General features: G+C 35.8%; 1 pseudogene; it reads left to right on the forward strand.

Moving 5' to 3' along the window:
• Window positions 1-473: 473 nt before the first annotated feature.
• LOC129065506 (keratin, type I cytoskeletal 18-like) lies at window positions 474-9,687 on the forward strand (annotated as a pseudogene).
• The last annotated feature ends 4,551 nt before the right edge of the window (window positions 9,688-14,238 follow it).

Below are 14,238 nucleotides of genomic sequence, written 5' to 3' on the forward strand. Positions count from 1 at the left end.
GGTGCAACCAAAATTTCTACTCATATTATATTTAACAAAGATTAGTCACATAATTTATATGGCTGCAAAGAAGGCAGAGAAATCTCGTCTTTATTGTGAAAAGCCATGGCCTAGCCAAAGCTGAAGGTTTCTATTCTATGAGTGTAGGTAAGAATAGATATTGCTTCTTTGTTTTAGTTTCTCCTAAAATAAATGCTGACTTCAGATAGCAATCTCAGGAAGCAAAAATAAGGAAATGGGTAAAAATAAGAAGAAAATCACAAAATAATAAAACATCAGTAAGTAGTTTATTTCTATGGGCTATGGGGTTCTAGACCTCTGGGTGCATTTGGAGAAATGACATGAAACATGCATCAGAGCCATGCGTCAGAGACTGAGGCATTATTTACAACATCCATCCCCATTGGATGAGGGTTGGCTGTAAAGACAGCCACTATCTCATGTGCCCATGTGCCTTAAAATAAGCTTGCACCATGCCGGAGAACACCCTCAGGCAAAGAGATAAAAAATCACGTCCAACTGAGGTAGGAAGCCAGAAGCACACTGGAAATTTTACTGCTTTTGCAAGTAATCTCAGGTGAGTCACTGAAGTATGGGACTTCAGCAAACATGTACAGCAGGCAAAAATTATCATTCTGTGGGTTTCGTTAATATGACTTTTTTTAACTTAGAAAAGTTTGTCTTTTGTTAATAACAAGCCTACAATTATAATATCAAAAGAATATCTCCTGCAAAATATACATTTGTGTTCATGTTTAAAAACAAATCTCAAATAACTGTCAAAATATTATAAATTTTAGGACATATTTACATGATTGGCTTGAGTATCTTTTATATGTGAGGCACATAATCATATGTTGTTCTGTTTAGTCAAAACCAACTGTATCTGGCAGTCATTTTCTAAGAGCAGAAATTGCATGCTTTAATAGCTTTCTTAACTTTATTTTTATGGTTGACAGTATTACAGTTGTCCCCATTCCTCCCCACCTTTTGCCCACATCTACCCAGCCCCCAGACCCTCTTCCCTCTGGCCATCACCACACTGTTGTCTGTGTCTACGGGTCACACATCCATGGTCTTCGGCCAACCTCTTCACTTTCCTTTATCCAGTCCCCTACATCCCTTTCCTTTCTGATAGCTGTCGGTCTATTCCATGTATCCATTCTCTGTTTCCATCCTGTTCATCAGTTTATTTTCTTAGTTTTGAAAATACAGGACAAGTATGGTTGTTGTAGAAATAATATTAAATAGTATGCCTTTATTACAGTTCTCCCAGCATTTGGAACTGTACAGAACTGTATCTCCTATCATTATAAAACATTTGAGGACAAGATATTTGCTGTATTACCTTTCTAATCCTGATGGAGAAAAATCTATGCATTGTTCTCAGTGGGTATTCAAATAAGGCTTACAAAACTGAAAACAATCTCCTATCTTAAACTTCATTCACAAAGAATAATGAATAAAGTCATAAATTCCTTCTCTGGAAATAGAAGTCAATGGCAGTGAATAATAAAATAATAATAATATAATAAAGAAAATCCTATTACTTGTACTACAAATACAAGAATAGAGAAAAATATTTTTGTAAGAAAGCATCTCCTGCTGAGTTTTAACATTCTGATCATGCCCTAAAATTAGGTGCTGGATGGGACTTAGTTTACATATAGACATGATATACCTGGCCAGTTCTAGAGGACAATATGCAAGTCATTATCATCACGTGGAGACCAAAGAAGAGGATTAATATTTAGCTTGGAATAAACTAGTTGTGCCAGAAGCATACATATCCTCTACAGAATGTAATAATATATCACATCAGGATAATACACAAAAATATTTTTCCTGAAGAATTTAATCACAGATAGGTCCACCTTGACCTCTATTTAAATTTCATTAGCTAAAATAACAAAATGACCTATTAAGCAGGGAAGTAAAAGGACATTGTGGATTTGGAACAACACCATATTCAAACTACAGTACCTATAAATATGAATTTTTTATATTTTTCTATTCTTAAATGGGCCATTTTTAATACTATATGTTTTCAAATTCACATCTGGTTAAACAATATTCTGTACTTTATTCACAATATTGCTCTGGGCTAGAAGTTATTGAAATTTATAGACTGATCTCATGCTAACAAGCAAATAATGATGACAGATTATGGAATCTACAATATTTATAGAAGTGGATCTCAGCAACACTCGATATTGGAATCACCTAAGAGATTTTTTAAAAGTACCTTGATGTCTGGCCCGTATCCTCCATTAAAGAATTAAAATCTTGAGGTGGGAACATAGTACTTTTTTCCAAATAATTTCCAGGTTATTCCAATGTTGCAGGCAAGGTTGACACCTATCAAATTGGACAGAATAAAAACATATTGTTTAAGTAACATCATATCTCATTATAACTACATTATAAAATTATACAGATGTTATTCTGTGACATAAAAGAATATTAAAAATGAAAATTTAAAATGCAAAATACCTTATGAAAAGATAAAACATGGAATAAAACAGTCTAATACCTTCCCTAGAAAACTCTCAATAGATAGCAGGAGCTGCACCATCAAACTGGATAAGGTAACAGTTCTTTTTTTTTAAGATTTTATTTATTTATTTTTAGAGAGAAGGGAAGAGAAGGAGGGAGAGAGTATCATCAATGTGTGGTTGCCTCTTATGCACCTGCTACTGGGGATCTGGCTCGCAATCCAAGCATGTGTCCTGACTGGGAATCGAACCAGCAACCCCTTAGTTTGCAGGCCAGCGGCACCCAATTCACTAAGCCACACCAGCCAGAGGAATATAACAGTTCTTAATGAGCAGTTTTCATTTCATTTTTTTTTTTGTAAATAGTCATTAATAAGTAAGGTTGATGGTTTAATTTCAGAAGTCAGAGCAACTTTGTATTTTCTTTAGTTCTCCAGTGTGGTGTGTTACTGACACATGAGCATGTGTTTTACATGGGGCTGTGTTGCACACATTCATGAGGGGTCCTGAGCTCAGCTTCCTGGGGAATATTTGAATTTACATCTGTTCTTTTAAACAGCATATAACAAAAGAAAGAAGATATTTTTAAAGGCATAAACCCACAGAGACAAAAGGAATAAAAAAGCAGGAATAGCAACAAAATTGTGAAAGGTATGAGGCAGGAGAGATGATGACAGTGATGCTTATTATCTTTAACTGTTTTAAGATAATTTGATAAAAAAAAGTATACTCCTCTTTGCTACCCAAAGGTGATACCTGAAGTAATAAAATCAATTCAATTACAACATACTTTCTTCTCTCTGCCCTTCTTTCAAAGGAACTCAAGGTTTTACTTAAACAATCCTAAAATGAGAAATCAAAGTTATAGAAGAAAATCTTAACATTTATCTTGTAGATCTTTTCTTCTTTCAAAACCAATAATTTTATTGAATTTTAAACACTAACATCTGTATATAATTGCCTTTTATTTTTAAAACATTTTTATTGTGTATCCATATAACTCAACTAAAATACATGTCTTTTACATGTCTTCCAATTAAGTGTAACTCCTCATCTTATATAAACAGCAATAAATTATCTTAAGACAAAAGGAACATTCAGATTCACTCGTTATTTTCAATTAAGGGAAAAGTCAAGAGTCAAAGTAACTTCCTCAGGATTACATAGAATAAGAGTTCTCAACAAGGATTCTCAATACACTGTTGTCATTAGTAGTTTTGAACCACATTGCAAGAAATGTGTTATGAATAATAGGAAAAGAATCAAAACTTTGTTAATGAGTTTCAGTGTTGTAGAGCAAAGAATTTGTAAGCTTATATCTACACTTATATATTTCTCTCTCACCTGAATGTCAACATGCTTTTCTGAGTAGGTGCAAAAGTTTTATATTTATAACTAGGATGCTGAAAATTACACGTGAGAATGTATCACATAAGTGATTTTTATTTATTATGCACATTTTGACATAACAAACAAAAACGTTGAAAACCTCTAATATAAAGAATTTGTTGTAGATTTAAGCTCAGAATCTGAAGTTTCTCATTGTGTACTCAGTATCTACCCATTTCTCTTTCTACTTTCACCAGTGATAATCTATATGTTTTAGTGCAGCATTTTAATGTACCCCTGTAACAGAATGCTAAAATGGAAGCTCTTGCCAAGACTCTAAGATAAGTGTCAAATATCAAAGTACGGTGTCAATCTAAATTTGAATCTCAATGTACTTGGTAAAGTACTAGTTGGATGACTCACTGACATTGAAAATATAAAAGGGTCTTAAGAGCTGTATACAAAGAAAAAGGATTTTATTAAACAGAATTTTTAAAAAGAAATTTTTGTTTACTGTGAGTCAAGAAAAGGCCTGGGAGTTGTCCTTTAGCAGAGATTTCTGTCTATAAACTCATCACATGTTTATGATCTGCTTATCAAATGTGAAAGTGTGATGGACAATCTGCCACCAGAGCTCTCCTTACTTACCTAAAACAAAGCTTTGAATTTGGAAGATCCATGTTGGAGGATCTGAAGGAATACCTTGCCCCTTTACCAAGGTAAACTTAATTGAATCAATTGGAAATCTCCCTGAAAGCACAGATAGCTATACACACAACACCACATACTTCCCCATTAAATTCTTCCTGTTTGATTGTGTTATCAGATAATAAAGACTATTTTATTGACTATTCACTCCAGCTTCATATAATATGTAATTTTGATATTCATATCATCTAATATATCAATGATTATTTTGAATAAGACAAGGCCAAGGGCATGTAAAATGCAATAAAAATTCCTTCCAAGTTGCCCTTGAAATATTAATTATATCCTCCAGGGAAAGCTTTTCAGCTACTGTATGTCACTAATTTTTAAGACCTATATTTTTTCACATCCTAACATATCCAAAATCAGTATAGTGTCTCATAATCTCTCTTGACTGGGCAGTGGTCAATGACATAGTTTCATTGCCAGACCCTGTACTAACATCAATATGAGCAACGTGAAAATTTACAGTACAGATAACAACTACTTGTTAGAAAGTTCCGGAGACAATAGTGAAGGGCTATTTGATAATTACTGCTTCACCAATTTTCTTGATGCTACTGAGGTCAATACTCTGTGGGAAATCCAGACTCTCCTTACTGGGATAAATGTGATTCAAAAGAGCTAAATATGAAGACATTTTAGAAATAACTAAAGAAATAAACCAATGTAAATATTTGCTTTAATATATTCATGAAAGTGAGCTATGAAAAAATCTATGTCAAAAATTACCCTAAAACTTCTTCTTCAGTAAATATAAAGTAATACTTCTGTGGTTTAAGAAAGTACTCCTATATAAATTAAAAATGCTTTTTTCCTTTCTTTGTGTTATAGGATGAGGAAAGATACAACAAATGACATCTTAAATTCATAACAGATTTATAATATAAAACATTTGTATTAATATTATTTTATTATACATAATATATAATTACATGTAAATATAACATAATGCTTATATTAACACAATTAATTGCTGTTATATTATCATATATATTGTATATTTTATATGTTAAATATTATGATATAAAATATAAACAAGCTGATTTTACATCTCAACAAACTAGAAAAAAGAACAAAGTCCAAAGTTATCCAAAGGCAGTAAATAATAAAGATTAGAGAAGAAATAAACAAAGAGAATAGGAAAACAATAGGAAAAAATCAGTGAAACTGAGTTGTTTTTTAAAGATCAACAAAGTTGGAAAACCTTTAGCTAAACTAAGAAAAAAGACAGACAATTCAAATAAATATAATTAGAAATCAAAAAGATGCCTCTACATTACAACTGATACTGCAGGAAAAAAAAAGAATTATGACATTACTATGATAATTACATGCAAACAGTTTGGGTAACCTTGAAGAAATGGAAAAGTTTTAGAAACATACTACCTACCAAGACCGAATCACGAAGAAATAGAAGATCTAAACAGACCAGTAACAGGTTAGAAGCAGTTATTAAATCTCCCAACAAAGAAAAGCCCTGATGTAATTGCTTCACTGAGAGTTCTATCAAATATTTAAAGAGGAATGAACTGTAATCTTTTGCAATTGTTCCAAAAAATTTAAGAAGAGGAAATATTTCCAAACTTAGTTTACAAGGCTAGCATTATGCCGATCCAAGTCCAAACAAGGAAGCTACAGGAAAAGAAAATTATAGGCCAATAAGCCTGATTAACAAACATGTAAATATCTTCAACAAATTATTAGCAAACCGAATTCAACAACACAGTAAATGGATTATACATCATGATCATGTGGGATTTATCCCTGGGATAAGTGGATGGCTCAACATATAAAAATCAATGTGTGATATACTACATTAATGGAATGAAAGATAAAAACCATATAATTACCTCAATAGGTGCAGAAAAATTCTAAATCATAAAATTTAACAATGCTTTATCATAAAAATTCTCAACAAACTAGGAGTAGGAGATTATTTAAACATAATAAACTCCATATATTATGGAAAGTGACAGCTAACATGATACACAACAGGTAAAAGCTAAAAGAAAACTTTTCCTCTAAGATGAGGAATGAGACAAGGATGTCCACCCTAATCAATTCCATTTAAGATAGTAGTGGGAATTGCTAGCTATAGCAATTATGTAAGAAAAAGAAATGAAAGACATCTAAATTTGGAAGGAAGGAGTAAAACTATTTGCAATGACATGATTTCATACATAGAAAACCCTAAAGATTCCACAAAAAATTATTAAAACTAATAATTATATTCAACTTGGTGTCATGTAACAAATTAATACAAAACAATCATTGGATGTCGGTACACCAACAGTTAACCCTAATAAAAGGAATTTAAGAAAACAATACTTATATATAAACCTAAACAAGACAAAAAACATATATTAAAACATAATAAAAAAGTATTGTTGAAAAATTAAAGAAGATACAAAAAATGAAGACGTGTATCTTTTGGACTGAAAGAATTGATATTGTCAAAATATTCATACTGTCTAAAATGATCTTCAAATTCAATGCCATCTCTATCATTGTCTCAATGACATTTTTCATAAAACTAGAAAAATCAATCCTAAACACTATATGTTATCACAAGGAACCTGAACAGTCGAAGCAATCTCAAAAAAGATCAAAGCTGGAGACATGACACTTCCTGAATTCAAAACATATTGCAAAGCTATTGTAATCAAAACATTATGATCCTGGAATAAAGACAGGCATATAAACCAATGGAACAGGGAGCTCAGCAACAAACATGTATATATTTTTATATATATGTTGGAATATATATATATATATTCAAATGATCTTAGATAAGAGTGACAAAGACAACACACTGGACAAAAGATAGTCTCTTTAACAAATGGTGTTGAGAAAACTGAATATCCATGAGCAAAAAAATAAAGTTGGGCACTTAACTCATACCAAGCACAAAAATCAAATCAAAATTGATTAAAAAGTTAAACATAAGACCTGAAACTATAAAACTCTAAGAACAAAGCAGAGGAAAACTTTCATGATATTGATTTTAGTAATGATTTAATAGATGTGACACCAAGGACGCAGGTAACAAAAGCAAAAATAGACAGGTGGAACTGCATCAAACTGAAAATATTCTGCATAGCAAAGGAAACAAGCAACAGAATGAAAGGCAACCTATAAAATAAGAAAAAAGTATTTGCAAACCTTATATTTGATAAAGGGTTAACATCCAAAATGTATAAGGAATTCTTACAACTAGATCACCATAAAACCAAATATTCTGATTAAAAAATGGACAAAGTAATTGAAGGCCTATTTTTCCAATGAAGACATACAAATGGCTAACAGGTGTATGAAAAGATGCTAAACATCACTAATCATCAAGAAAATGGAAATCAAAACTACAATCAGATTTCATCTCATCCTTGTTAGGATGGTTATCATGAAAGGAAGGAACAAAAAAGGAAAAGAGAAAAAGAAAGGAAAGAAAGAACAAAAGGTGAGAGGGAGGGAGGTGAGATGGAGGGAGGAAGTGAGAGAAAGAGAGAGAGAGAGGAAGGAAGGAAGAAAAGAAAGAAAGAAAGAAAGAAAGAAAGAAAGAAAGAAAGAAAGAAAGAAAGAAAGAAAGAAAGAAAGAAAGAAAGAAAGAAAGAAAGGGAGAAAGAAAAGAAAGAAAGAGAAAAAGAAAGAAAGAAGGAAGGAAGGAAAGAAAGAAAGAAAAAGAAAGGAAGGAAGGAAGGAAGGAAGGAAGGAAGGAAGAAAGAAAGAAAGAAAGAAAAGAGAGAAGGAGGGAAAGAGAGAAAGAAAGAAAGAGAAAAAGGAAAGAAAACAAAAAAAGAGAAATAAAAGGAAAGAAAGGGAGGCTACTGCAGGAACCTGAGTCTTGACATTTCACCTTTCTCCCTGAGCAACATGAGCTTCAGCACCCACTCCATCTTCTCCACAAACTACCAAATTGTGGGCTCCATGCAGTTGCCCAGTCCACTGGCCAGCCATGTGGCTAGCGTCTGTGGAGACACCAAGGACTTGAGCCCCCAATCTCTGTGTTCTACTCCACCAGTGTGCAGGGCAGCTAGAGGTCCAGGGGCCTGTCTGTGGGAATAGCAGGGGGTCCAGTGGGCATGAAGAGAGCATCCAGAGCAAGGAGACTATGCTATGCTTGAATGACAATCTGGCCTCCTACCTAAACAGGGTGAGAAGCCTAAGGGCTGATAATCAGAGACTAGAAAACAAAATCCAGGAATGTCTGGAGAAGAAGGACTCCCAGGTCGGAGGTTAGGGTCATTATTTCAACAGCATGGAGGACACAAGGGCTCAAATTTTGCAAGTTTTGTCCAAAATGCCTACATTACTCTGCAGATTGGCAATGCCCATCTTGCTGCTGATGACTTCAGAGTCAAGTATAAGATGGAGCTGGCCATAAGCAAGTCTGTAGAGTGACATCAATGGGTTCTCAAAGGTCATTGATGGCACCAATATTACTCAGTTGCACCTGGAGACAGATCAAGTCTCTCAAGGAGGAGCTGCTCTTCATGAAAAAGAACCACGAAGAGGAAGTAAATACTCAACAAAACCAGATTGCCAACTCTGAGTTGACCGTGAAGTTGGATGCCCCCAAATCTCAGGCCCGCAGCAAGGTCATGGTGGACACCTGGCCCCAGTATGAGAAGCTGGCTCAGAAGAACTAAGAGGAGCTAGACAAGTATTGTTCCCAGCAGACTGAGGAGAGCACCGCAGTGGTCACTTCACAGGCTGCTGAATTACGAGTGGCTAATATGACACTCACGGAGCTGAGATATACAGTACCATCCTTTGAAATAGGCCTGAATTCTATAAAAAGTATGAAAGCCAGTTAGGAGATCAGCCTGAGGCAGGTGAAGACACACTATGCCATGTAGATGGAACCGCTCAACGAGGCCCTGCTGCAGAGGGAGTCAGAGCTGACCCAGACCTGGGAGAAGTACAGCACTGGGCCCAGGACTAGCAGCCTTGCTGAACAACAAAATCAAGCTGCAGGCTGCGATTACCAGCTTCTGCTGCCTGCTGGAAGATGGGGAGGACTTCGGCCTTTGATCTTAGTGACTCCCTGGACAACAGCAACTCAACTTCATACATCTCCATCCAAAAGACCACCCCCCTACAGGATGGTGGATGGGCAAAGTGGTACCTGAGATCTATGAGACCAAATTTCTGAGACATTAAGGCAACAGAAACAGGGCACCCCATGAGCAGCAGGAGACCAATAGAAAGTTCAGAGATCAAGGAAGGAAGGAAGGAAGGAAGGAAGGAAGGAAGGAAGGAAGGAAGGAAGGAAGGAAGGAAGGAAGGAAGGAAGGAAGGAAGGAAGGAAGGAAAGGGGGGAGGGAGGGAGGGAGGGAGGGAGCGAGGGAAGGGAAAATAGCAAGTGTTGTAGAGATGTACATTGTTTCTGGGAATATAAAATGGTGCAGCTGTTATGGAAAACTGTAAGAAGGTTCCTCAAAAAAATTAAAAATACAACTATCACATGATCCAGCAACTCCACTTCTGGGTATTTATTCAAAAGAATTAATAATAGATTCTCCATGAGATATTTGCACTCACTTTTCACTGCAGCATTATTCATAAAAGTCAAGAGGTAGAAAATACCTAACTGCCCATCAACAGATGAATGGATAAAGCAAATGTGGTATATTATGTACAATAGAATATTATTCAGGCTCTTTTTTTAAAGTAAGAAATCTTGTTACATGCTACAACATGAATGAAACTTCAGGAAAAAATAAGCCAGTTACAAATAAATACTGCATGATTCCATTTATATAAAGTATCTAAAGTAGTCAAATTCATAGAAACAAAAAGTAGAAGAGTGCTTGCCAGGAGCTAGGGGTGGGGGTGTATGGAATTAAGGAATTGTTTTCAATAAGTACATCAGGCAAGATGAAAATATCATATAAATAAATATACAATTAATGCTTAAGAAATATTGATAAATGATTGATAATTATAAAGCATCAAAGGTGTCAATAAAACAAGTGGTTGAGCCAAGAGCCAGCAATTAATTAATTGTTGCTATTAATTAACAAAGAATAAAATTTTCCAGTGTTTCTTTGAAAGTTGCCTGATGGTATCTTGGTAGCCTACTAGCCTTTTGTCATTGTTAATCTTTACATAAAGCAACTGGTAAACGATCTATTACTGTTATTTATTATTTCCTCATATATTGACATTCAATTAAAACTATTTTTCATACCTAATATCAATTTTCTTAATGACACTATTAGTAAACTGAATATATTAATACCATGCAACTGTGTAGCATTAACTAAGATTGTATACAGCACTAAAACAAGGCTAAGAATGCTTTGATTCTGTTGATTAGGGATGCAGACTGGTGCAGCCACTATGGAAAACAGCATGGAATTTCCTCAAAAAACTAAAAATGGACCTGCCTTTTGATCCAACGATTCTACTGCTGGGATTATACCCTAAGAATCCCAAAACACCAATTCAAAAGAATCTATGCACCACTATGTTCATAGCAGCATTATTTACAATAGCCAAGTGCTGGAAACAGACTAAGTGTCCATTCTTAAATGAGTGGATCAAAAAACTATGGTACATTCACACAATGGAATACTACACAGCAGAAAGGAGCTCCTACCTTTTGTGACAGCATGGATGGAACTGGAGAGCATTATGCAAGTGAAATAAGCTAAGCGGTGAAAGACAAATTCCATATGATCTCACCTGTAAGTGGAACCTAATCAACAAAACAAACAAAGGAAAAAGAACCAGAGACATGGAAATAAAGAACAAACTGACAGGGACCAAAGGGTGGGGAGTAACAGGGGGGAAAAAGGGGAACATATACAAAGGACATATGGACAAGGACAATGGGGAGGGGATTGTCTTCGGGAGCAGTGGGTGGATGGTACAGGGGAGAGCAACGGGGGAAAACTGGGGACAACTATAACTGAACAATGAAGAATTAAAAAATTTTAAAAAGAAACTTAAATTTAAAAAAATTTAAAAATATACACATGCATAACCCAAGACATAGATAACAGTGTGGTGATGGCCAGGGGGAATGAGAGTGGGGCTGGGTCGTGTTAGGCAAAGTGGGAAGGGGGAAATGGGGACATCTGTAATAGCGTCAACAATAAAAATAAAGTAAAAGAAAAAATAAAACAAATGAGAAGAATTAGACTTTTTACATGCAGTAAGTTTTTCTGGGGATAAATTCATATGATGAAAATGCATTTCTATTAGGTTCCTTTTAACTAGATCTAGTTATTATATTAATTTGTAATAATTTAAATTTCTATATATAATAAAATAATTCTCTTTTAAAGGAAACAGAACATGCTGTGATTCTAGTTCAGATTTCCCTCTTAGCTGTGTGACCTTGGGCAAAATATTTAACATTCTCTGGGCTTTTCTTTCTGAGAGGATGAGGATGAAAACTGCGGTACCTTCCAAGACTAGTGTTTTTTCCTAAGTAACCTGAATACAACTGGGCCTTCCTGCTTCTGCCTTATGGCATATTTCCTATTAGCATACCATTCAAGTGATAAAAGCCCACATTACAAATGCACTGAAATGTATTTTTATTCAAGTTTCTTAAAATTGCCATACATTGCATGACACAGAGCAATATGCTCTAAAACTCCTCTTTGCTACTTTTTATTTCCAAGTATCCACAATGGCTTGCTTAGAAAATCTCTCTTCTTTCTGACCCTATATTTAATTTCCAAAAATCTTTCCTTCCAAAACTCCCTTCAGTGCTTCAGCACTGGCTTTTATTGTTACATGCTCTCCCATACCCCTCCACACTCAGCTGTATGTTATGTAGATCAGTTAAGCCTTTTTAGATTTCCATGAATAATTTTTACCCATTATTCCAATCAGCCCCACAGAGCAAAGTAGGCAAACACTTATAACTTAATTCTTTTCCTTTTATCTGTATGAAATTTTCAAATCTTGCCAAAAATTCACTGTGTCCCAATTCTGATCCAATCATGCATAACACTGAACATAATCCCTAGGAATATCCTTGTAAAGAGACTCACAGCTTTGGCAGTACCAACAGTCGCATTACTGCCAGACACAAGATGTATAATTAAAACGGATGACACAATGCTTTTTCTCTTAAGCAAAAATTTTGGTTGTTGAAAGAGTACATTACAGAGACCAGGCCTTGGCCAAGAAATAGAAAATAACGAACGAGTTAGTTATACTTTCTTCTATTTGCAGGGGAATCTTCACTTGTGTTTTGTGCTCAAAATATGATACAATCTTGCTAATCAAAATGCTTTCAGAAATAAGTTGCAAAATTTTTACTAAATATTGCATTCAACAAATTACCAATACTTTCAAACTTCGTCTTCCTCAAAATGGTCATGAGGATATGCAGTACAGCCTACAGCATATAGTCAATAATACGGTAATAGCGACGTACGGTGACAGGTGGTCAGTGAATACCAGGGGGAACGCTTTGTAGAGTGTGTGACTGTCTAACCACTGTGCTGGACACCTGAGTCTAATGCAAAATAATATAAAATATAATATATATTTTTTGATTAAATGAAAAAAATTATCAATAATTTGAAAATGTAAGGAAAAAAATCCTCCCTTCACTGAGCAAACCAGGACTCATGCATGTGGAACCTCAGTGCATGACTCAACAATTAGTGTTGAGGGAAACAGGATTCCAACCTCGGGGGTGCTGGGGACACTGCTGCTCAGAGCTCTGTTCTCCCACGAGACCCAGCACTTCTCCCATTCCCCAGCAGGCTCTAAGCCAAAATTTAGTTCAGTAATTTCCCATATCCTTCTTTGTTCTTAAGCTGGCTGCGCAATCAGTTCTCCATCTCCTCTGGAAGGTGCATTCATGGGTTTCAAAGCCGCCATCCTCTTGAAGCAGCTCTCTCCTTCAGGATTTGAGGTACGTTGTCCTCCATGTTGTAGTCCAGGAAACATGTGCCATGTTGCACTGGATCATAGTGAAGTCCAGGAAGACACACATCCCAAGAAAATGGCTTCTCTGTATGTCCCTCAGAGAAGCAAAAGTCTACAGTCTCAGTATTCTTGGCATCCCCCATGAATCCATGCTTGGCTAAGCAGTTCCCACAATTCCCAGCTCTATTAGCTCTGCCCATCTGTTCTTCAGGCAGGTTTCCCAGTGGGTCTCCTCTTTCTTATTCCAGCTCCTTCCTCACTATGGACTAAATGCCTCTTTCCTCACTACACCAGGCCACATGGCGGAATCCTGACAACAAATGCATAGCTGCTTGCTGCTTCCTCTCACAGACTTCATGGCTCCTTCCTCATGGCTATTACCTCTTTCTTACCAGCCCAGGCCGCATGACCAAATCCTCAGAGGAGCAGACATAGCCCTCCCTCACTACAAGCAGCATGGCAGAATCCCTCTCACATGGCTGCCCTCTTCATTACATACCAGTACTGCTGCTTGTTGCTTCCTCACCACCCTATGGCAGACTAGCTCTCTCTTTCAGCCCACCCTCATGGGCAGAAATCTCAGAAAGCAGAAGTAGCTCCTCTCTCATTACCTGCCTGCCTTTATTTTAAATGCTGACCCAGAGTTCCTACAAGACCTCATATTGGCCTGTTCTGAAATGAGCTACCTTTGCCAGTTCCCTGTATGTTTTATCTTCTTTCAGCTGCCGTTTCTAGTCAGGGCAAGAGTACCCCATAACACTGGAGCCTCCACCACCCTACCTCTTGTGCAGGTACTGTATAAGCC

Source organism: Pteronotus mesoamericanus, unplaced genomic scaffold (assembly GCF_021234165.1).
Source record: "Pteronotus mesoamericanus isolate MK-2021 breed Mesoamerican mustached bat unplaced genomic scaffold, CSHL_Meso_final contig_180, whole genome shotgun sequence".
Classification (NCBI taxonomy): domain Eukaryota; kingdom Metazoa; phylum Chordata; class Mammalia; order Chiroptera; family Mormoopidae; genus Pteronotus; species Pteronotus mesoamericanus.